Consider the following 25,329-nt stretch of genomic DNA (forward strand, 5'->3'; position numbering starts at 1 on the left):
ACTGAGGCTCCTTGGTTGCTAGCCCAGTGCAGGGGCGTCACAAGCCGAACCACTCCCCTGTAGCTGTCATCTCTCTGGCACTGCACACATCCACGCCTCACGTGGAAAACAAGAACTGTTATTTCCAGCTATTATTCATTGACTTCAGCTCTGCCTTTAAGACAGTTATACCAACATCTGATAGAGAAACTGATTCATTTGGGTGTCTGTACTCCCATGTGTAACTGGACTTTAGACTTCCTCACTGACAGACCACAAAGAGTGAGCGCAAGTCATAACACCTCAGAGAGCACTAGAGTCCCTCACGGATGTATTCTCAGTCCTCTGCTGTTCACCATCTTGACCCATGACTGCACAGCTTGGAACAGCTCAAATCACATCATCAAATTTGCGGACAACACTACAGTAGCAAGTTTAATCAGCAATGGTGATGAAACAGCACACAGAGAGAAGAAGTATCTGATTGGTGTGACAACAACCTTGCTCTGAACATAAACAAAACCAAGGAAGTGATAGTGGACTTTAGGAAAAAACATGAAGCACATCACCTCTCACAATCAAGGGAGAAACAGTAGAAAGGGTGAAGAGCACCAAATTCCTAGGGGGTACACATTGTAGAAGACTTGACATGGTCCATTAACACAAATCACAATGTCAAGAAGGCACAACAAAGGATCCAGTTCTTACTCAGATTGAGGACAACAAACCTTTCATCTTCTGTCCTCACAACCTTCGACAGAGGCACCACTGATAGCATCTTGACAAGCAATATAGTATGGTTGGGAACTGCAAGGCTACAGATTTTGCAAGGGTCTCCGAAGCATGGTGAAGGTGACAGAGACGATCACCAGCCACTACGCGGGACCTGCACTCAGCATGATGTCTCAGTAGAGCTAAAGATTGTCAGAGACCAAACCCACCCAAGTTCAGGGACTGTTCTTTTGCTTAACCTTGGGCTAATGCTACAGAAGTATATGCTGCAAAATAACTAGATTCAGAAACGGCTTTTTCCCCTCAGGCTATCAGACTACTAAACTTGAGTAGCAATGGAAGCAAACAGGTTGTCTAGTCAGTGGCCACACAGTCTGAAGGGAATCTCATTTCTTAAAGTGAAATCAACCCACTGTTAGGTTCCTCTCACCTGAGCAACAGCTCACTCTAAGCTTCTTACTTGTTATGCAATGAGTCAAAGAACAAGTTCACATTCTGTGCAACTGAAAATGTTTTAGTTTTTTTTGCACAGGTCTCAACTGTGCAATATATAGGGAAGTAAATATTGTGGGAAGAAATAGCCAGGGAACTGTTATGGCTAGGCTTGTATAGGCCCCTAGGGCCGATAACCTAGTACCAACCTATGAACCTATCCAACTGTGCAATACTAAGTACTGCTAACAGTTAGAGATATAAAAAATGTGATTATGTCCTAGTGTCATGCCAAATGTTTTTCTTTCCTATTATAGATGTTATATTTATATATATATTGTCTGCACACAGAGCTCGAAGTAAAGAAATTTAGTTTAGCCTGCACTGAGGTGTGGGTTAAATGACAAAGTTTACTTTGACTAATAGAAAAAAAGGATCTATATTATGTTATCGAAAAATCAAAATGTCGAACGGCACAACAATGAAAGTGCTGAAATGTCGAAGGTCCATTTTTGAGACTGCAGTACAGTGAAGATTGGGATATTTGTCCTTTCCTCACTATAGTGAGATCTCAGAGTTGGAATATATATTAAACGGGGGGTGGGGGGGGTGGGCGGCACAGCCCCCCACAGAATTGAATTTGAGTTTCGGCATTTTCGCTCTTGTGAGCATTCGACATTTTGCATCTTCGATGTTATGATATAGATGCGAAGAAAAGGAATTTTGACCAAATGTAAAGAGGAGTAATTCCCAAAATGTTAGAGCCCTTGTCAAAGAAATAAACAAAACTCAGGAGCTTAATAAAATCCACCAAAGCCAGCCTGCTCATAATCTCTAAAGCACAATGCATCACCACACTTGGCTGATTGTGAACAACGTTACCTACACTGAAGATACAGCAAACCTAATGGATGATAAATTTAGCTCTAACTACCCCTATATTTCCCCTCCTTCTGCCCTCAAGATATACCTAGCACTGACTTGCTCCAGCTATCACACAAGATCAAGTCCTAAAAGTATATCAAAAGCTGAAAATACTACACGGATAGGTCCTGACAATATTTCTACATGTATCTTAATTGGCATGCAGCAAGGTTTAGCCACACCCCTAACACTTTTCAATCTAATCCTCAGTATACACTTTGCACCAAGTGAATGGATAACAGCTACAGTCATTCCCCTGCATGAAGGAGGACCTTCCTCAGACCCAGGCAATTAGAGATCCACAAGTCTGACCAGCCTATCACATGCAAAGCCACGGAAAGACTTGCCTTGGTATTAATCAATGAGAAAGTACAGTTGTGTACCTACCATAAATGTAGATGTTCCGAGTGTATTCACTGTTGCAGTCATTACACTTGGGTTATCCTGCTGGCAGGCTACCTGCAGTCGGCCTGAATTCCAAAGTCCTGGTCTGACGTTGGTTGCTGTCGCCTCTTCCCTGACGTCAGTGCGCCAGGGGTATAAAAGATGCAGCCAACGCCATTTTCTTCAGTTTTTCTTGCCCCAGATATCAGGTGCCCCCAAAAGGGTAGGCTGTAAAAATTATGATCATAAAAAAGCATGCACATAACCTTCATCTACAAGCAAATACACCACATAGGTTGTATAGAATAGATATGTACAGATAAGTCCCAGCAAAGAGAAAGAGGGATGGTGGGAGGGTAACTTGTACTGCAACAGTGAATACACTCTAACATCTACATTTATGGTAGGTACACAACTGTACTATGTTCATCGTGTTTCACTGTTGCAGTCATTACACTTGGGTTGAATCCCAAAGCTGAGGTTGGGCGGCTGGGCCTAAATAGAGTTTGGAGTGGCTATGAGGCCCTGCAGAACTGCAGTGGCAAAGCCTGCTATAGATTTAGAGTAGAGAGGTAAATGGTAGTGCTTTGTAAAAGTGTGCACTGAAGTCCATGTTGCAGCCTCCAAAATATCCTTGGTTGGTACTCCTCTGAGGAAGGCTGCTGAAGTGGCTGCTGCTCTGGTAGAATGTGGCCTAATGCCCTTGGGCACTGATTTGCCATGTTGTGAATAGCAGAAACGAATGCAGTGACCTATCAATTTTGAAATAGTCTGCTTTGAAATGGCTTTTCCTTGGGAACCTGCAGCATATGCCACTAAGAGTTGCTCAGTCTTTCTGAAGGCTTTAGTCTTGTCCAAGTAAAAGCATAGCTGTCTGTGTATGTCCAAAGTATGCAGCAGTCTCTCCCCTTATTCTGTGGGTTTGGATAAAAGGTAGACAAATGTATGGTTTGGTTAAGAGCCATGCTGGACACTACCTTAGGCATAAATGTCGGGTTTGTCCTTAGAGAAACCCTGTCCTGATGGAAAATAATAAAAGGTTCCACAGCCATTAGTGCCTGTAACTCTGAGACTCTTCTTGCTGAAGTTATTGCTAGGAGAAGAGTGGTTTTCCATGACAAGTATTTTATCTCTGCTGTATTGGCAGGCTCAAAAGGAGGCAGCGTAAGTTTTTCCAAGACAAAATTGAGGTCCCATGTAGGTATTGGAGCTCTCCTTGGAGGTCTTATGTTTTTGGCCCCTCTGAGAAACGGTCTTAGCAGTGTATGAGAAAAAATATGTGGTTCCGTATTGTAATGAGCTGAAATGGCAGAGGCATGGATCTTAATCGATGAGAAGGATAGGCCTTTGTCCAGCATCTGTTAGGTATTGCAAAATCTGAGGAATATTTGGTTCAAGTGAGTCAATTCCCTGAGCTTGGTTCCAAGCACAGAATCTCTTCCATTTGTCTGCATAAGACTTTCTGGTGCTAGGCCTCCTGGCCTCCAAAATAACATCCATAACTGCTTTAGAGAGAGGTGTGTTTCTGAATGATTACATTATCCGCCATGCAGCCAGATTTAGGGTTCTGAGTTGGGTGTGCAGGATCTGATTGTTCTGTTGGGTCAGCAAATGAGGCATTAGAGGCAATGTCCAGGCTGGGCCTTGAGACAAGCTCTTTAGGATTGGGTACCAGTGCTGGTGTGGCCAGTCTGGGGCAATCAGTATCATTTTTGGCTTCTCTTGTCTGACCTTTAGGAGTACCTTGGAGAGGAGAGGCAGAGGAGGGAAGGCATATACTGTAAGGGCTTTCCAGCTGAATGAAAGGGCGTCCACTTTCCACGCTTGCGTATAAGTCTGAGTGCAGAATCTCTGTAGCTGGCAGTTGTGAGGGGAAGCAAATAGATCTATGTCTGGGCATCCCCATTTCCCTGTTATCATGCTGAAGATTTGTGGGTCCAGTTTCCACGCGTGAGGATCCATGAGGTTTCTGCTTAGTTCGTCTGCCAAAGTATTTGTCTTTCCTGGCAGGAATTGTACTTGCAGATGTACTTGATAAGTCAATGCTGTGTTCCACAAAGTCATGGCTTGCCTGCAGACGGGGTAGGAATGTGTGCCCCCTTGCTTATGTACCACATGACAGTAGTATTGTCCGTCTTTATCAGTAGTTGTCCTGGATGAAGTAAGTCCTTGAAGGCTGTCAGGGCATTTTGCACAGTTAGCATCTCTTTTTGATTGATATGAGGATGCATTTGGTTTGTGGGCCATGTGCACCCCCCCAGGCATAATCTGATGCATCTGTTGTTAGTGTTTGCCTGGCAGTGGGTAAGGTGAATGGCTGTCCCTTGTTGTGGTGACAGGCCTGTGCCCACCATTGGAATTCCTGTGCAGGTAGGGAATGAGAGTAATTACTGCTTCCAGGCTGTGGTAATGTTAAGTCCAAACACTTTTTAGATACCATTGTAGTTTCCTCATATGCAGTCTTGCATATGGAATGAGTAGAATGCAGGATGCCATGTAGCCCAGAGCCTGCAGAATTTTTCTTGCAGATAACTGGGTCTTTGTTGCCATGTCTTTGAAGTAAGAAGTCAGATGCCTTTGTTTGTCTGGCGTGAGATAAGCCATCTGGACAGTTGTATTTAAGCTTGTACCCAGGAATATTATCTCTTGAGAGGGTACTAGTTTTGATTTCTTTTCATTTACTGTGTACCCTAGGCAAATTAGTAATCTTTTTACAAACGCCAGATGCTGTAGTAGAATATCATTGTCTTTTGCTTGAATAAGGCAGTCGTCCAAGTAGGGGTATATTTGAATTCTTCTTTGTCTGCAAAATGCAATTACTGGTGCCAGGCACTTTGTGAAGACCCTGGGTGCAGTAGATAAGCCAAAGTGCAGTGCAAAGAATTGGTAGTGCAGTGAGCCAGCTATGAATTTGAGGTATCTTCTGCAAGATTGTCTGATTGGGACATGCAGGTATGCCTCTTTGAGGTCCAAAGTTACAAGCCAAGCCTTCTTGTCCAGCATGGGCAGAAGCTGCTGCAGAGTCAAAATTTTTAATTTTGGGACATCCAGAATAGTATTTAGAACAGACAGGTCCAGAACTGGTCTCCAGGCTTTGTCCTTTCTTGGTACTAAGAAAAGTTTTGAGTAAAATCCTTGTCCCTGCTCTTGGTGTGGCACTGGCTGAATAGTCCCCATGTCCATGAGAGATGAAACTTGTTTTTGTGCCTCTTGCCACTGATTGCGTGGCAGGTCTGGCATGCCTTTTGCCTTTGGAAGGGTGTGAAAGTGGAACCTGTAACCCTTAGAGACTATATTTAAGACCCATTTGTCCTGGGTGATCTTGTGCCAATTTTGTGAAAAAAGTGTTAGCTTTCCCCCTAAGGGTGCTGCCAAAAAAATAAGTGTTTGGCATTGACAGAGGGAAGTCATTGGGACTGTTTTCTATAAGGTTGTGATTTGTCTTCTCCACTTTTGGAGGTAGAAGCACCCCATTGTTTGGGCCTGTATGAGCCCTGGGGCTGTTGCCTGATGCTAGGGCATCTGAATCTGCCTCTTTGCAGTCTGTCTGACACTGGAAAGGACCAATTCTTACAGGGCCAGTTCCTGCTAAATCTGGGTGGTTGTACCTGTAAGAAATCCTTTACTGTCTGCATAGATTTTGCCTTATCCACCATTTTCTTTAACATCTCCTCTGCCTTAACACCAAACAAAGTATCATGCTGTAATGGAGCATCCAATAATTTTGCTTTAACATGATCAGGCAGATTCTGTTCCTTTAACCAAGCATGCCTTCTAATAACAGAACCTGTAACAGCGGCCCTGCATGAGGCCTCCAGTGAATCATAGCCACATTGCAAAGTATGTTTTCCCACTTGTTCAGCTGCATGCAATAAATCCTGCAAATCTTTGTTCTCGGAACATTCAGAATTTGTCATCATTTTTTGTTTTAACAAAGACATTAAGTATTGCTGATATCTGAGCATATGAAACTGACAATTTAAAGCCCTTACAGCCAAGGTAGCAGAAGTATAAACTTTTTGCCTCATCTGTCCAAAGCCCTAGAATCTCTGTCTGAGGGGACAGGGTTTTTGGCAGAAGCAGCCTTGACCCCTTTGGGACCCTGTGAGATAGTTTCTGGGTCAGCAGCAGGGTTTTTGTAAAGAAATTTATGGGAGTCTGTGACCCTGTAGTATCTTGTCTGGTTTAACAAGGGCAGGAGGTAAAGAGTCTGGAGATAGGCCGGACTCTGAAAAAACATCATCTACTATGTCTAGAACAGGGGGAATTGCAAGGGGTCTGTGCTGAGGAAGTAAACGAAAGTCTCTAAGTCTTTTCTTAGAATCGGAATAATCCTGGCTCTCCCAATGGAAATGCTCCCTCATGGTATGCAGGGTTTCCCCAAAAGAATAGTCCTCAGGAGGAGAAGCTAAAGGAATAGAATCTTCAGCATCAGAATCCTCATAGGGAGGAACAGAATATCCCTGATCAGAAGAGGAATCACAGGAAATGGAAACCTGATCAGAGGAATCATATTCAGTGTCTTGCCTAGGTCTCTTATCAGGAGGGAGATGGGAACCCCTGATCAAAGTAATTAGGTCTTCGGCCATTTTGAGCATCTGTTTCTTAGGCATAGAAGCCTGTCCTGGAGAATGCTGTACTGGTTTCCTTGTTTTTAAAACTGTTTTAGACTTTGTCTTAGATGCTGAAGTAGGCTTTATATAAAGTTGTGTAGGTCTGAAGACACCCTCAGAAGCCGATGCCTGCTCAGCAGCTCCGGACCCATCTGAGGGATTATTTTCCCAAGGGCCAATACCTTGAGTATCCAGAGGCCTAGCTGTCTCCACGTGGGAGTCGGAGGCGGCCGGTGGCTCTGCGGTAGCGGGAGTCAGGGGCTGCGAAAACACCTCACTGAGCACCGGCAAACTGGCGACTGGCCTAGAAGAGGCTTTGTCGTCGGTTTTGGACCTCGGATGCTTGTCCTTGTCTTTATCCTTGCGTTTTTTATGAATTCTGGTCATCGATTGTTCCGATGGCATTATGTAGTTAAACCTTCTGCCAAAATAATGAAAAGAAAAATTGTACCGATGCTTAATAGTGCATTGGTTAAATCTAGCACAAAACCAACAACTAGCAACGTTGTGGTCAGGGCCTAGGCAAGGAATACAGTAAGAGTGGAAATCCTTATGAGGTATTTGCTTCCCACAAGAAATACAATTGTTAACTTTTTCTGACATCAGTCTGGAGCAAGAAAAAAGTTTCCCCAATGGGGTACTTCGCTTTATTGAAGACTTCGGATCTGAAATTCGATTTCGATAATCTCAGGAGTCGGCCGACCGGCACTTGCGAACTGCTTTTGCTTCGGGCACCACGCGGCAAGAAAGACTGAAGAAAATGGTGTCAGCTGCATCTTTTATACCCCTGGCGCACTGACATCAGGAAAGAGGAGACAGCAACCGACGCCGGACCAGGACTTTGGAATTCAGGCCGACTGCGGGTAGCCTGCCAGCAGGATAACCCAAGTGTAATGACTGCAACAGTGAAACACGAACATCATCGGGAACCTCCTAACTCTAGAACCATCTCAGTTTAGATTAGTCAACAGCAGATCATGCTTACTCAACCTGAAGGAATATTTTGAACACATCACCACAGCAATGGATGAAGGCAAAATGGTATACACCACATACCTCAACCAGGCCAAAATTTTTGACACAATTCCCCACTCAGGCATACGTAAAAAAAAGCTAAATAAACTAGGAATAAACCTCTGTCACCTGTCAGACTACCAACTGGCTCATAGATAGGATGCAGATAATTAAAATAGGGGAAGTTAACACCACAAAAAGACCAGGAGTCCCCCAGGGTTTGGCATCTATTTTTCTGAAGCCAATACCAAAGGGCTCTGGCTGACATAATTTGCAGATGACTTGAAGCTAGGAGCAGTCAATGAATCCTCAAATAATTTAGCAATCTAGCTGGAAGGACTGACTTAAACTAGTACCAAAATTATGGACAAATTAAATGCAAAAAAAGAAAATGTTTTACTGTATCAATGATACACCCGAGAGACTACCACACTGACAATACGCCCCTAACAGTTGAGCCAGTTAGGTCACTATCCAGTTATGTGGACAGTGACCTAACTTTAGATCAACATGTGTCTATTCTTGTAAGAAAGTCCTTCTACACTGTACAGCTTATAAACCAAAGACTGTGTCTAGATCTAGGGATGCTACTGTCCCCCCTTTAGTCAGCCCTCATTAGGCCAGTCATTGAATATAATGCCCCCTTTGGCAATCATAAGGCTTTTTTCAGTTATGTTAGAAACCTGGGATGCAACTCCCAGACTTGTTTTGAGTTTATTCTAAACGACAAAAAATACACTGAACCCACAGACATCGCCAATATCCTGGCAGACAGGTTCAGTGCAAACTTCTCCACCCCCCCCCCCCAAGAGAGCAAGTATCTATCCCAGCAGAGGGCTGCCTCCCAAACATCTCTGATGCTCAGGTGAAGGCTGCCCTCTCCAAAGCAAAAAACACTGCTTCCATGGGACCAGATGGCATCCCAGGTTGCGTCCTACATGAACTCCAAGAGGAACTAATCCCTCAAATAAAACAGCTATACAATCTCAGCCTCACTACAGGATATGTGCCCACAGAATGGCGTACAGCAACAGTGATCCCACTCCACAAAGGTGGAGCCTCTACGGACCCTGGAAACTATCGCCCCATAAGCCTGACTAGCTTAGTCTGCAAGGCTATGGAGAGGATCATCATGGAGCTCATAAACAAAGACATTGGGGACCTACAGACACTAGATCCTACCCAGTTCGACTTTGTCAAGGGCAGATCCTGCCTTTTGAACCTGGTTGACTTCTTCGAAACAGTCACCAAAGCCATAGATGAAGGGAAGGTAGTTCACACAGCCTATCTGGACCTTGCAAAGGCATTTGACAATACCCCACTCGGGCATCATAGATAAGCTATCCAGCTTAAATATAAACCCCTATGTCACAAGATGGGTCACAAACCGGCTCAAAGACAGAACCCACAGAGTGAGAGTTGCTGGAGCCATGTCAGACTCGAAACCAGTCACAAGTGGCGTCCCACAGGGTTCTGTCCTGGGACCACTTTTGTTCGGTATATACTTTTCCGAGGTACAAGCAAATGTGGGAGGACTATGGCTTACCAAGTTCGTACACGACTGCAAACTGGGCGCCATAATCAACTCTCCAGCTGACACAAACATCCTTCAAAAAGGTCTCACAGAGACAGATAACTGGTGCCAGCGCCATGGTCTAAAGCTAAATGCCAAAAAATGTATAGTCATACCCTTTGGCAAAAACAATGTGCCCACAAATTACCACATAGGCAGAAACCCATTAAGTACAGAGAAAGTTATTGGGGACCTGGGGACCCAAGTTGATAGCAATCTCTCCTTTGAAAACCACATTGCCAAAGTGGTTAGAAAGACCTTCTACATAGCCCACCTCATCACGAAGGGTTTCACATCTAGATCAAGAGAGGTAATCGTGCCCCTTTTTTCATCCCTCATCAGGCCCATCATAGAATACAATGCCCCTTTTGGGATGTACCTTACCCGACACCTGCAGCAATTAGAAAGACCCCAAAAGTATCTCACCAAGAGGATCAAGGGTCTCAAACAGATGCCATATGCTGCTCGGTTAAAAAAACTCCAGCTCTACTCAGTTGCATACTGCCTACTTCGAGGCGATCTATGCCTGACATACAAAGCTATGTCAAATCCAGAATTAATGGACATGCTCCACCTCAGTAAATCTAAATCCCTTAGAGCCACACGCTCGAGGGACTTGAACCTCAGCACAGAAATAAATAGAACTTGCTGGAGGATTACTCCCGTGTCACTATTAGGCAGAGGCACAGTAAACTAAACCTTAAAGGGCACAGTAGACTCAAATCAAGGGGTGGCGTAAGCCATACAGAATCGGGCTAGGCTTATAATTGCCTCAGGGCAGATAGCCTAGTATGAACCTATGAACCTATGCATCTGTCCATACACATGCAACTGGAATCCCCACAGAGATGCCTTACTAAAAGGACACAGAGCCTGAACAATATGCCCTGCATGGACTGATTCAAAACCCTGTCACTACACTCTGTATCCTACAGACTGCTAAAGAGGTGACCTGTGTGTGGTGGCATCTGACCCATTACTGATAGATTTACTGCACATAAGCAGGTTAAATGGTATCAGAAATATTTAGTCTAGGTATCTAAACTTCAACATCAACAGAATGGCTTTGTGGGACAGGGTACATCTCAAACAGGGTACTGCTGCTGTGGAAGAGACTCCCCATCCACATAAAAAAGAGGTTATGTACTCACCATACCATTCCATCTGTGTTGTCGAGCTTTGTTCAATCTTGACGAACAGGACTCTATTCTGATTCTTCAGCCAAAAACTCAAGCTAAGACTCTATCCACAATGCCCCTCTCTCCATTACCTCAGATCGAGTTTGCAGATAACAGCAATTGTATACACAGTAACTATAAGCAGAAGCAATGTCCAAGGTAAAAACCCTCTGACAACGCAGGACAAGGGTTTGATCCCCCAGGAAATCTACAGGAGTGGAAAGGTGGGTGGGATGTCAAAAATGAACAAAGATTGATAACTTAGGTGGAACGTTATGGTGAGTACATAACTTCTTTATCTGATGTTGTCAATTTTGTTCATTCTTGATGAATGGGACAGAGTCCCCATCTAAGGAAGGATATTCCTGAGAACCATAGAGTCAAATGATATTCTTCCCCTGGAGACCATATCCACTTTGCAATGCGTGATAAAGGTATAAGGCATAGTCCAAGTTGCAGCTGCATAAATTTCATCCATAGATGCTTTTTAATGAAAAACTGAAATGGCAAAGTACAGGTGTGTACACTTATCATAAATGTAGATGTTTGAGTGTATTCACTGTTGCAGTCATTACATTTGGGTCATCTGCCTGCAGGTAGCCCTCAGCCGGCCTGAATATCAAAGTCTTGGGTCCTGCATCGGATACTGTCTCTTCTTCCATGACATCAGGTAGTCAGGGGTATAAAACATGCAGCCAATGCCATTACATCAGTTCTTGCCCCAGATGTCAGGTGCCCCCCATAATGGGAAGCAATATTATATATATATATATATATATATATATATATATATATATATATATATATATATATATATATATATATATATACACACACACACACACACACACAAAAGGCTACACCCAACAAAAAGCAAATATACCAGAAAGCTGTAATACACTAAACAAGAATAAAGGTATAGCCAAGAGAAGTCAGGGGGCTGGAGGGAGGGCAACCAGGACTGCAACAGTGAAAACCCTCAAACATCTACATTTATTGTAAGTGTACATAACTGTACTATGTTCTACGTGTTTCACTGTTACAGTCATTACATTTGGGTAGATTCCCAAAGCTAAGGTAGGGAGGAGGAAGTTAGAGAGCATTAGGACCAGCTATTAAAAGCCCTGCAAAACTGCAGTGGCAAAACCAGCTCTGGATTTAGAAAAAAATAGGCAAGTGGCAATGCTTGGTGAAGGTATGTACAGAGCTCCAGGTAGCAGCTTCTAGGATGTCCCTGGTAGGGACATCTCTGAGAAAGGCTGTAGAGGTAGATGCAGCCCTGGTGGAATGTGATCTTATCCCCTGTAGGGTAGGTTTTCCATGGTGATTATAGCAGAAATAAATGCAATGGCCTATCCACTTAGAAATGGTTTGCTTTGAAATTACCTTCCCCTCTGTCCCTGCAGCAAAGGCAACTAGCAGCTGTTCAGTTTTTCTGAGAGGCTAAGTCCAGTCCAAATAAAATCTAAGTTGTCTGTGCGCATCCAAAGAGTGCAGAATTCGTTCTCCCTTGTTCTGTGGATTAGGAGAAAAGGTTGGCAAATGAATGGACTGGTTAAGGGCCATACTGGATACCACCTTAGGCATAAAGGAAGGATTGGTCCTGAGGGATACTCTGCCAGCATGGAAGATGATGAAGGGCTCCACTGCCATGAGGGCCTGTAATTCAGACACTCCTTGCTGAAGTGATGGCTAGAAGGAAGGCTGTCTTCCAAGAAAGGAATTTCAGCTCTGCTGTTGCAGCTGGCTCAGAAGGAGGTAGAGTGAGCTTTTCCAATACAAAGTTAAGGTTCCAGGCTGGAGTAGGGGCTCTCCTGGGTGGTCTTAAATTTCTGGCCCCTCTGAGGAATTGTTTCAACAGGGGGTAAGAGAAGAGGGGAGGCTCGGTATTACAATGTGCTGAAATGGCGGAGGCATTAATTTTAATTGATGAGAAGGAAAGGCCCTTGTGGAGCATCTCTGTTAAGTACTGAAGAATATACGGTAAGCTGGGCACTGTTGTGCCCATCCCCGGAGTCTGGCTCCAGGAACAGTATCTTTTCCACTTTTCAGCATAGAATTTTCTAGTACTAAGCCTCTTTGCCTCCAGAATGATATCTAGCACCTGTTTACTGAGGGATGCTATTGGAGAGCTCAGGGAATTAGCCAGGCTGCAAGGTTCAGGGTTTGAAGCTAGGGGGGTGCAGAATCTGGCCCTCCTGCTGGGACAGCAGGGAAGGGGTCTGAGGCAGGTGCCATGGTTCCAGTAGTGACATACTGTGCTAGAGGGGGTACCAGTACTGGCTTGGCCAGTCTGGTGCATTCAGTATTTGTCCTTGATTTGTCCTGTTTGATCTTTAGCAAAACTTTTGAGAGGAGAGGCAGACGGGGGGAAAGGCATAAACAGAGGTTTTCCCAGGTGAAGGACAGGGCATACACTTTCCAAGCCTGACTGTGGGAAGTCCTTGTGCAAAATTTGTCCAATTGGTATTTCTGAGGGGAGGCAAACAGGTCTACCTCTGGGTTCCCCCATTTGTTTCGCAAAATGCTGAATATCTTTGGTTCCAGTTTCCACTCGTGTGGGTCCATGAGATTTCTGCTTGGGTTGTCTGCCAGTGAATTTAGCTTGCCTGGCAGGAATTGAGCTTGTAGGTGCACTTGGTAGCTCAAGGCTGTGTTCCACAGAGCCATGGCTAGTCTGCAGAGAGGATACGAGTGGGTTCCCCCTTGCTTGTTTATGTACCACATAACAGTGGTGTTGTCTGTCTTTACCAATAATTGTCCTGGAAGGATGGTCCTTGAAGGCTGTCAGGGAATTCTGTACAGCTAACATTTCTTTTTGATTGATATGTAGGTGCATCTGACTTGGGTTCCATTTGCCCTGAATGCACTGCCCTGCCAAGTGAGATCCCCCATGCATAGCCTGATGCATCTGTTGTTAGGTTTGGGCGGCAGGGGGTACAGTGAATGGCAGTCCCTTGTGGTAGCAGGCCTCTGCCTACCAAAGGAACTCTGTCTTTAAACAAGGAATGATAGGAATCAGTGACTCCAGGTCCTGAGAATGTAGACACCATAGGCTTTTTAGATACCATTGTAGTTTCCTCATATGCAGTCTTGCATATGGAATTAGTAGAATGCAAGAGGCCATGAACCCCAGGGCTTGCAGGATTTTCCTTGAAGACAGCTGGGTCTTTGTGGCCAGTAGCTTGAAGTAGGCCGTCAAATAAACCTGTTTCTCTGGCATGAGGTAAGCCATTTGGGAAGCTGTGTTCAAGCTTGCTCCCAGGAATACAATTTGTTGGCAGGGTGCTAGATGAGACTTCTTTTCATTTATGGTGTACCCCAGTGAGGGTAGAAGTTTCTTTACAAATGCCAGATGATTTAGCAGCATGTCCTGGCTTTCTGCCTGAATTAGACAATTGTCCAGGTATGGGTATATCTGAATATTTCTTTGCCTTCAAAATGCAATGACTGGAGCTAGGCACTTTGTGAATACCCTGGGTGCAGTAGATAAGCCAGAGGGAAGTGCACATAACTGAGAATGCATGTAGCCTGCTCTGAGGCATAGGTATTTCCTGCAAGATTCCCTTACTGGGATGGGCAGGTAAGCTTCCTTTAAGTCTAAGGTTGCCAACCAGGCATCTTTGCCTAGCATAGGCAGCAGCTGATGAAGTGTTAGCATTTTGAATTTTGGGATTACCAAAAAGGTGTTTAGAATAGAGAGGTCCAGGATTGGACGCCATGAGCTATCTTTTCTTGGTACCAGGAAAAGTCTTGAGTAAAACCCTTGTCCCCTTTCTTCTACTGGGACAGGCTGAACAGCCCTGACACTTAGAAGAGAGAGAGAACCTGCTGTTGAGCCACTGCCCACTGATTTGGGGGTAGGTCTGGCCAAATGTTTGGGGTTGGTAAGGTGTGGAAGTGGGATCTGTACCCTTGGGAAACTATATTTAAAACCCATTTGTCCTGGGTAATTAGTTCCCAGTTTTTTGCATGCAGGCCGATCTTCCCCCCTAAGGGAGCAAGATCTTCCCCCCTAAGGGAGCAGGGAGTAGAGAAGGGCTTGGAAGGTTGAAAGGTTAAGTCATTGTGACAATTTCTATAGGGGGTGTCTTACTACTTCTACCTTTGGAAGTGGAGCCCCCCACTGCTTAGGCCTGTGAGTACCTTGGGACCATAGCCTAGGTGGTCTGCTGTTCCTGGGTTTGGAATGAAGGCCTGGAAGAGACAGAAAAGGACCAATTCTTAGAAGGCCAATGCCTACTGAATCTGGGAGGGTGTACTGGCAGGAAGTTTTTAACAGTTTGCATAGATTTAGCTTTTTCCTCCATCTTTTTAAGGACTTCCTCTGCTTTGTTGCCAAACAGGCGGTCTTGGTTTAAGGGAGCCTTCAAGTAATTTACCTTCAACATGATCTGGCAAAATCTGCTCCTTAAGCCAAGCATGCCTTCTAAGAAAGACCCAGCGATGGCAGCCCTGCAAGATGCTTCTAAAGAGTCAAAACCACATTGCAAAGTATGTTTACCAACTTGTTCAGCAGAATGCATTAAATCCTGTAATTTTTTACTTTCTGCACAGTCAGGAATCATCATCATTTTCTGTTTAAGCAGTCCCATAATATGCTGCTGATACTTTAACATATGAAACTGGCAGTTTAAAGCCCTAATGGCCAAAGTAGCAGACGTGTATACCTTCTTACCCCATCTGTCCAAGGCCCTGGAATCTCTATCGGGGGGGGGGGGTAGGGTTTTTGGCAGTAGTAGCCTTAATGCCTTTACGTCCCTGGGAAATGGTCTCTGGGTCCGCAGTAGGATTCTTGAAGAGGAACTTGCGAGAGTCAGGTCCTCTGTAATACCTGTCAAGTTTCCTGGGAGCCGGAGGTAAAGTTTCTGGGGGCAGGCTAGATTCCAAGAAGGCATCATCTACAATGTCCAGGACAGGAGGGATAGCTAAAGGCCTGTGCTGAGGTAGGAGTAAGAATTCTCTAAGCCTCTTTTTGGAGTCAGAGTAATCTTGACTTTCCCAGCGGAAATGATCTCTAAGCGTGTGCAAGGTTTCACCAAAGGAAAAATCTTCTGGAGGGGAAGCAGAGGGAATGGGAGTCCTCTGCATCAAAATCCTCATAGGTAGATAAGGACAAATCCTGGTAATCAGAAGCAACAGAAATTTCAGAATCCTGATCAGAAGAATCAGAAGAAAAATCAGTTCTAGGTCTGAGAGAGAGAAGGCGGTCTTCCCCTAATTAAAGTAATAAGGTCTTCAGCCATTCTTATCATTTGTTTTTTAGGTATATGGGCCTGACCATGTGGTTTGGACGTCGGTTTTCTAATCGTGGTTCGAGTTTTAGGCCTTGAAGAAGAAGATGGCGTCAGTTTGAAATGCAAATCAGTAGGCCTGAATACACCCTCAGAAGCCGGTGCCTGCACAATGGCTCTGGACTCATCCAAGGAAGAGATATCCGCAGGGTCCATGGTCAAAGAAGCATTTCAAGGCATACCGGACTCCAAATGGGTCTCAGTAGAGGCCTGCGAATCTGAAGTAGCGGGTATCAGGGGCTGCGAACGTGCCTCACCGAGTACCATCGAACTGGCGACTAGCTTAATGGAAGCATCGGCAGCTTTGGACCTATGCCGTCTGCCTCTGTCTTTATCTTTACATTTTTTCTGAAAGTCTGTATTTGGATGGCTTACCGAAGCTATTTCTGGATAACTAAACAGAGTACCGAAATAGTTTACTGCAAAAATGGACAGACGATGAAAAGTTTGAGGATTGAATAAGGCACAAAAATGACAGTGAGGGACGTTGTGGTCTGGGCCTAAGCAAGGAATGCAGTACGAATGAAAATCTTTATGAGGTATTTGCTTTCCACAGGTAATACAATTGTTAACTTTTACTGACATCGGTTTAGAGCAAGAAAAAGGATCCCCAACGGGGTACTTAGCTTTTTTGAAGACTTCGGTTCTGAAACTCGAAAATGAAAATTTCAGGAGTCGGCCGACCGACACTTGCGAACTGCTTCTGCTTCGGGCACCCCATGGCAAGAAAGACTGATGTAATGGTGTCGGCAGAATGTTTTATACCCCTGACTACCTGACGTCATGGAAGAAGAGACCGTACCTGACGCAGAACCCAAGACTTTGATATTCAGGCCGGCTGAGGGCTACCTGCAGGCAGATAACCCAAATGTAATGACTGCAACAGTGAAACACAAAGAAAGTACAGTTTTGTACCTACCATAAATGTAGATGTCCGAACAGGATAGCATCTGCAGTCCTTACAAATGGGTTGTCCTGTCGTCAGGCAGCCCTTCGGTCGGCCGGATTCCAAAGTCTGGGTCTGGCCTCGGCTGGTGTCGCACTTCACCCGACGTCATCACTGCTGGTCTTGGGGTATAAAGGCATCAGCCGACGCCATTTTCCTCAGTGTTTCTTGCCCCAGATGCCAGTTGCCCTCTTGGATAGCTAAATTTTTGGATAAATGCCAATGTTTCCAAAAAGTAGAAGGCAAACACAAAAAATAAGCATGTATGTACATATATACAAACAAATACACCATAAGAGATCCCCCCCCAGCTAGCTATTAGGTGGGCAAATACCCTAGGAGTACCACAGAGGGGAAGGAGGGTGGGTAATCCTGACTGCAGATGCTATCCTGTTCAGACATCTACATTTATGGTAGGTACAAAACTGTACTATGTCCTTCAAGGATGCATCTGCAGTCCTTACAAATGGGTAGAATACCATAGCCAAACTAGGGGAGGAGGAAGAAGAGATTATGGTGTAGTTAGGATCCCTTGCAAAACAGCAGTGGCAAACCCTGCTCGGGATCTAGAGTATAGAGGTAAGCTATAATGCTTGGCAAATGTATGCACTGAGGTCCAAGTAGCAGCCTCTATAATGTCCTTGGTAGCCACTCCTCGTAAGAAAGCTGTGGTAGTGGCTGTAGCCCTTGTGGCCTTATGTTCTGTGGAATTTGCTTTCCATGGTAGGAGTAACAGAATCTTATGCAATTTCCTATCCACTTGGAGATTGTCTGTTTGGAAATTGCTTTTCCTTCCCTTCCTGTTGCATATGCTACTAGAAGCTGGTCAGTTTTTATATTGCCCTTGGTTCTGTCCAGGTAGTAGTGCAACTGTCTATGTACATCCAAGGTATGCAGCAGTCTTTCCCCCCTGTTCTGTGGATTGGGAAAGAAGGTAGGTAGGTGGATTGCCTGGTTTAGAGACACTCTGGATACCACCTTAGGCATAAATGTAGGATTAGTTCTCATGGACACTCTATCTTGATGGAAGATTAGGAAGGGTTGTACTGCCATTAAAGCCTGTAGTTCCGAAACCCTTCTTGCTGAAGTAATTGCCAGTAGAAAAGCAGTTTTCCAGGATAGGTGTTGAAGATCTGCTGTTGCTGCTGGTTCGAATGGAGGGAGTGTCAATTTTTCTAGCACAAAGTTCAAGTCCCATGCTGGTAATGGTGGTTTCCTAGGAGGTTTTACATTCTTAATTCCTCTCAGAAACTGCCTGAGTAGAGGATGTGAGAAGACAGGGGGATCGAAGCTGTATTCTGCAGAAATAGCTGATGCATTTATCTTGATGGAGGAATAGGACAGGCCTGTATGAAGAAGCTCTGCCAAATACTCCAGGATGTTGGCAATATCTACCTTTGACACATCTTTCCCTCTTTCAGAACTCCAAATGACAAACCTTTTCCATTTTCCTGCATAGCTCCTTCTTGTTGAAGGTCAGCGGGCCTCAAGGATGATGTCTTTAACCCTTTGGGATAAATCTGGGTTAGTTGCTCTTATGTAATGTTCCAGGCAGTCAGTTGCAGAGTTTTCAGGTTTGGATGCAGGATGTTGTAGTCGCTCTGAGTTAACATCAAAGGAGTCAGGGGTAGTGTCCACGTTTCCCCCCGAGACATGCTCCTCAGTAATGGATACCAATGTTGTCTTGGCCAATTTGGAGCTATCAGAATTATCCTTGGACGTTCCTCTTTGATTTTCAGTAGTACCTTGTGCATCAAAGGAAGAGGTGGAAATGTATATGCTGTCAGGCCTTTCCAGCTGAAGGATAGAGAGTCCACCTTCCAAGCAAGTGGGTGGTATGTCCTTGTGCAGAATTTCTTGAGCTGGTGATTGAGTGGGGATGCGAATAGGTCTATTTGTGGCATTCCCCATTTCTTTGTGATGGCCTTGAAGATGTCCGGGTGTAGCATCCATTCGTGAGCATCCGTGGTAGTTCTGCTTAACATGTCTGCTAGGATGTTTTCTTTTCCCGGTACAAATATTGCCTGTAACTGAATGTTGTAACTCAGAGCCATATTCCATAGGTCCAGAGCCATTCGGCATAGGGGGTATGAATGAGTGCCTCCCTGTTTGTTGATGTACCACATGACTGTGGTGTTGTCTGTCCTTATCATCAATTGGCCTTCTTTGAGGAATGGTCTGAAATTCTGGATTGCTAGTTTTACTGCCAGCATTTCTTTTTGATTTATGTGCAGGTGCAGCTGATCTGGAGTCCATAAGCCTTGAATGCACTTGTCCAGCATGTGGGCCCCCCAACCGAGGTCTGAGGCGTCCGTTGTGATGGTTTGGCTTGTTTGAATGCTGTGGAAGGACAAACCTGGGTTTGACTGGCATGCCTGAGCCCACCATAGGAACTCTTGTTTCAGGCATGGGATTAGTGGTATTTCGGTTTCTAAGCTGTGCCTGTGTTGAGACCATAAATTCTTTAGGTACCACTGTAGCTTTCTCATATGCAGTCTGGCATGGGGAACCAGGATTATGCAGGATGCCATGAAGCCCAAGGCCTGCAGTACTTTCCTTGCTGTTAGTTTGTTCTGCTTTGTTAATGCCAAGAAGTAAAGAGGAAGTTGATCTTGTTTTTCTGCAGTTAGGAATGCCATCTGTTTTACTGTGTCCAATTCTGCACCCAAGAATGTTCTTGTTTGGGATGGTATCAGTCTTGACTTTTTTAAATTGACTGTATATCCCAGGGCTTGTAGTAAGCAAATGACTCTTTTTAAGTCTTGTGTCAGCTTGTTTTTGTTGTCCGCTTGTATCAGGCAGTCGTCCAGGTATGGATAAATTTGGATTCCCTGAAGCCTGCAGTGAGTGATTACTGATGCCAGGCATTTCGTGAATACTCTGGGCGCAGTAGATAAGCCGAAGGGCAATGCTGAGAATTGATAATGCTCTGATCCTGCAAGAAATCTGAGGTATCTTCTGCAATTTGGTCGTATGGGGACGTGCAGGTATGCCTCCTTGAGATCTAGAGTTACCAGCCAAAACTCCTTGCCCAGCATGGGAAGAAGTTGCTGGAGGGTCAGCATTTTGAATTTTGGAACAATGATGAATGTGTTTAAAGCGGACAGGTCGAGAATAGGTCTCCAACTTTTCTCTTTTCTTGGTACTAGGAAGAGTCTGGAGTAAAATCCCTTGCCCTGTTCTGTAGGTGGTACCCTTTCCACAGCTCTCATCTTTGTTAATTGAGCTATTTGTTTTAGAGCTTCTGTCTTTTGATTTGGTGGTAGGTTTGGCATTCCTCTTTTTACTGGTAAGGTGTGGAAATGAAACCTGTAGCCTTGGTCTATAGTTTGCAAAATCCACTTGTCTCTTGTGATATAGTGCCAGTTTTTTGAAAATAAGGCTAACTTTCCGCCTAAGGGTGCTGCTATTTGTTCCCTGGAAGGCGGTGTCAGAGCCAAGTCACTGTGATTGTCCTGTTGCAGTGGTAGTGGTTGTATCTGTGCCTCGCTGGTTATTGCCTTGCCACTGGCGTCCCCTGTAGGCACCTCCTCTGGATTGATTTCTGCCTCTGGAACGTCTATTCCTGCCTCTCTGAGCAGTTCCTGCTAAACCTTGGGGGCTGAACCTGTAAGAAATCTTTAACTGTTTGTACAGATTTTGCCTTCTCTTCCATTTTCTTCATTACCTGTTGGGCAGGAGAGCCAAATAGACTGACCTTATCCATAGGAGCATCTAATAGCTTTGCTTTAACATGATCCGGCAAGACCTGTTCTTTCAACCATGCATGCCTTCTTATAACTGTGCCAGTCATGGCTGATCTAAATGAAGCCTCCAGTGCATCATAGCCACATTTTAAAGAATGGTTACTAACCTGCTGAATGTTATTCACCATTTCTAGAACATATTTCTTATCTAAGGAATCATCGGAGGACAGTTTCTTAGTTAACTGATCAAGCATAAACTCTTGGTATTGGATCATATGAAATTGACAGTTCAAAGCTCTAGCTGAGAGAGTAGCAGAGGTGTATACTTTTTTACCCCATCTCTCTAAGGACCTGGATTCCCTTTCAGAAGGGAGAGGGTTTTTCGCTGAGGTCGAAGCTACTGCCTTAGGCCCCTGGGAGATAGTCTCAGGATCTGCAAAAGGAGCCTTGTATAAGTGGTGATGAGTGTCCGGTACCCTGTAAAACCTATCGGGCTTAGCAGGGGCTGGAGGTAAAGTATCAGGAGCAGTGCAAGCATCATTAAATGCATCATCCACAACAGGAAGAACTGGAGGTATAGCTAAGGGCCTATGTTGCGGTAAATGTAAAAAGGTCCTAAGCCTTTTTCTTGAATCTGAAAAATCTTGTCCCTGCCATTGGAATTGCTCTCTCATGGCATGTAAGGTTTCCCCAAAGGAAAATTCCTCTGGTGGAGAGGCAGAAGGAATCGATTCTTCAGCATCGGAATCTTCATAAGTAGAAAAAGGAGCCTCTGGATGGGTCTGTATTGTCTGTATCATCAGAAGAGTCATCAGAGGACACTGGCTCAGGGGGCTCTGCTCTAGGTCTCTTTTCTGGAGGTTGAGAGGCCCTGTCTGGGTGAGATTGGGATCCCCTTATTAAAGAGATGAGATCCTCTGCCAGAGTAAGCATTTGGGAACTGGAACTGGGCCTGTGAGAGGGGGGTTTAACAGGCACAGACTTAGCAGTTTTGGCTGCTTTAGCCCTGGCAAAGGCCTTTATAGACATTGCTGCAGGAGGCCTAGCAGCACCACGTGCTGGGGTAGAGACATCCAAAGGGATGGTGTCCGATAATTCTTGAGAAACCACAGTAGTAGGCAAAACTTCAGAGGCCGATTCAACTAGGGTAGAAGGGGCCTCGGTAGTAGTTATGGACTCGGCTGAAGATTGAACCGTTTGCTCGGTTTCGGCCGAAACAGAGACACTCGCGGTTTGCTTAACCGTGGTTTCGGCCGAAACCGCGGACCGCGAGTGTCGGTCCTTTTCTTTGCGTTTCTTAACAATTTGAGAAGTCGGAGGATCCGACGGCATAATGTACGCAAAATCTGAGCCGAAAAACTGTTCAGCAAACTCCGACCGACGCCTAAGCGTTCGTCGGTTGAAGGAAGCACAGGCTAAACAAGCTGCTACGTCGTGGTCTGGGCCTAAACAAGGTAAGCAGTAAGAGTGGAAATCTTTATGAGGTATTTGTTTCCCACAAGTTAAACAGTTATTCACTTTTTCTGACATCGGCTGAGGCAAGAAAGAGTCCCCAACGGGGTACTTAGCTTTTAGTAGTCTTCGAAGTAGTATTCGGTAGTAGTAATCTCTGGATCTGACCGACCGGCACTTGCGAACAGCTTCTGCTTCGGGCGCCACGCGGCAAGAAAGACTGGGGAAAATGGTGTCGGCTGATGCCTTTATACCCGAAGACCAGCAGTGATGACGTCGGGTGAAGTGCGACACCAGCCGAGGCCAGACCCAGACTTTGGAATCCGGCCGACCGAAGGGCTGCCTGACGACAGGACAACCCATTTGTAAGGACTGCAGATGCATCCTTGAAGGACATCATCTAATCTGGTTGAATGCGCTTTACCAAGCGCAAACAACTTATGGTTGGGTATGCGCATAAATAAAGTTTACACAATCGTTCAGCCATAAGGTCACTTTTGATACAGCTTGTCTGACAGTTGAACCAGAAAAGGAAATAAACAGTTTATCTGATTTCCTGGACACTCTAGTTCTGTTCAAGTAAAAACGTAATTGCCTGTGAACTTCCAGTAATGTATGCAATATTCACCTTTGTTGGTAAAATTGAGAAAGAAAACTGGTAATTCAATAGTCTGATTAATACTGGATTCAGAGACCACCATAGGAAGGAAGGGTTAGTTCTCAATGACACCCTATCTTTATGAAAAATGATATAGGGGGGCTTCGCACATAATGCCTGGATCTCAGAGACTCTTCTGGCGGAAGAGATGGCTACCAGAAAAAGAGTTTTCCAGGAAAGGAATTTAAGATGACAAGTAGCTGCTGGTTCAAAGGGGTAGTACTAAAGTTTGCAAAACCAAGGTGAGATCCCACGGAGCTATGGGATCTTTGAACAGGGTTTTAATCGTAAGGCATCTTTGAGAAAAACTTTGCACAGGCGATGGGAAATTAGAGGCTGGCTATCAAAGCCATTGTGAAAACTGGAAATGGCTAACTGGACTCTAATGGTGGAAGCTAAAGCTCCTTGGTTAAACAGAGTGGCTAAAAAAATGTAACACTTTTTCAACAGGCACTGAAAATGGATCTAAATTGTTTTCAGAGGCCCAAACCAAAAATCTCTTCCATTTACTGAAATACAGTCCTCTTGTGGAAGGCCTATGGGAGGCCAGAAGAATCTTTTGTACTGAGGAAGACATGTTATTTTGCCTGGCGATTAACAGAATTGGAGAAACCAAGCTGTGAGCTTGAGAGAGCACAGATCGGGGTGCAACAATCCCTGCGGATGAGAAAGAAGGTCTGGAACTGGGTCCAGAATCAACGGTTGGTGGATCAAGTGAAGCCACAGAAAGGGAAACCAAACTTGCCTGGGCCAAAAGGGAGCAATGAGAATCACTCTGTTTTGCAACCTTTGGGCCTTCTTTAGGAATAGGGGTGTGAGAGGAAATGAGGGAAAGGCATAAAGAAGACCCAAGGACCAATCGAGAAGGACTGTCTCTCGGGGACTCTCCCTAAGGGGGGGATTAGGGCAAAGTAGCTGCTGCACTTGTTCACTGGGGAGGCAAAGAGACTGATATAAAGCTATCCCCATTGGAGAAAGATTTCCTCGCCACTCTGGGATTGAGAGACCACTTGTGAAGTAGTAGAATGTGTCTGCTCAGCTTGTCTGTTATCACGTTGGAACTCCCCGGGATGTGCGTTGCCACAAGAAAGTGGTTGGAAGACATCACACATTGCCACACACTGACAGCTTCCTGGCAAAGGGGGTAGGATTTGGTTCCCCCTTGTTTGTTGATATACCATACCACTGATATGTTGTCTGACTGGATTGCAACTGTTCCCAGAGGAAGAGATTGAAAGGCTTGCAACGCTAGGAGCACTGCTCTCATTTCCAGGAAACTGATGTGCAAGTTGGGCTCTTGTGGAGACTAAGTGCCTTGGACTGTTCTTCCCAAATAATGCCCCCCAACACCCTATCTTGGAGGTGTCCATGGTCACTATCGCCTTGGGTTGTGGGGAAACTAAGGGAAGGCCCATTACGATTTTTTTCTGACTGCATCCTCTATGATAGATTATTTTTGCAATGTCCTGTTATTAAGATCAGGTGAGTCATCAGACTAAAAAGAATGGACCACTGGGAGGCCAGAAGCCCTTGAAGTATCCTCATGTAGAATCTTGCCAATGGGACTAGGGTGATGGCTGTCACCATAGATCCTAGGGCTTGGAGAACAAGTAGAGTGGGTGTTTTGTTTTTTTACCAGAATGGGCTGTACTTGAGACCTTATCATCTGGAGCCTGTGAAGGGGTACAGAAGCTATACATGAAACTGTCTGGAGGTGGGCTCCTATGAATTTTAAGCCTCGAGTGGAAGATAGCTGTGACTTTTGGTAGTTGGCGGTTATACCTACGGCACTGAACAAATTTATGATGAAGTCTGTGGCTTGCAGCAGCAGATGCCTGGTAGGGGTGATGAGAAGCCAGTCATCTAGATAAAGAAACACCCAGAATCTGTGTAATCTCATGTGAGCTGTGACTGCTGCCATGCATTTGGTGAATGCCCTGGGGGTTGTGGTGAGGCCAAAGGGCAGGGTTCTGAACTGGTAATGACTGGTCCCTAGCCAAAAGTGGAGAAACCTTCTTGAGTGTTTGTCCATCTTTATGTGGTAAATGTGCGTCTTGAAGGTCTATACAGCACATCCAATCATTTTCCCCTAGAAAGGGGAGGATGGACTGAACCGTGTCCATCTGGAATTTTGTTTACTGAACAAAGTTGTTCAGAAGGCTGAGGTACAATACTGGCCTCCAGTTCCCTGTCTTCTTTGACACTAAAAAGAACCTGGGGTAAAATTCGGATCTTAAGTGGTCTAGTGGGACTTCTTGGATGACGCTTTTGTTTAGCAGTTTTTGAACCTCTACAGCCGCTTGATCCCTCTGACTGGATGGAACATTGGGGAATTTCTCAGAGATCTCGGGAGAAGAGTGAAGGGAATATGACAGCTTCTGGTAATGATTCTCTGCACCCAAGTATTGGATTTGCAGCCAGGCTGTCGAGTGCAGTGAGAGTCTCCTCCCGACTGCTTCCATAG

General features: G+C 45.0%; 1 protein-coding gene across 1 annotated transcript in view; it reads right to left on the minus strand.

The window, feature by feature from the left end:
• The window catches only part of PAF1 (PAF1 homolog, Paf1/RNA polymerase II complex component), a 712,617-nt gene that overhangs the window by 75,200 nt on the left and 612,088 nt on the right, over positions 1–25,329 (minus strand). The gene's annotated exons all lie outside the window — the stretch shown is intronic.

This window comes from Protopterus annectens, chromosome 1.part0 (assembly GCF_019279795.1).
Source record: "Protopterus annectens isolate FY-2018-M chromosome 1.part0, PAN1.0, whole genome shotgun sequence".
Taxonomy (NCBI): Eukaryota; Metazoa; Chordata; order Ceratodontiformes; family Protopteridae; genus Protopterus; species Protopterus annectens.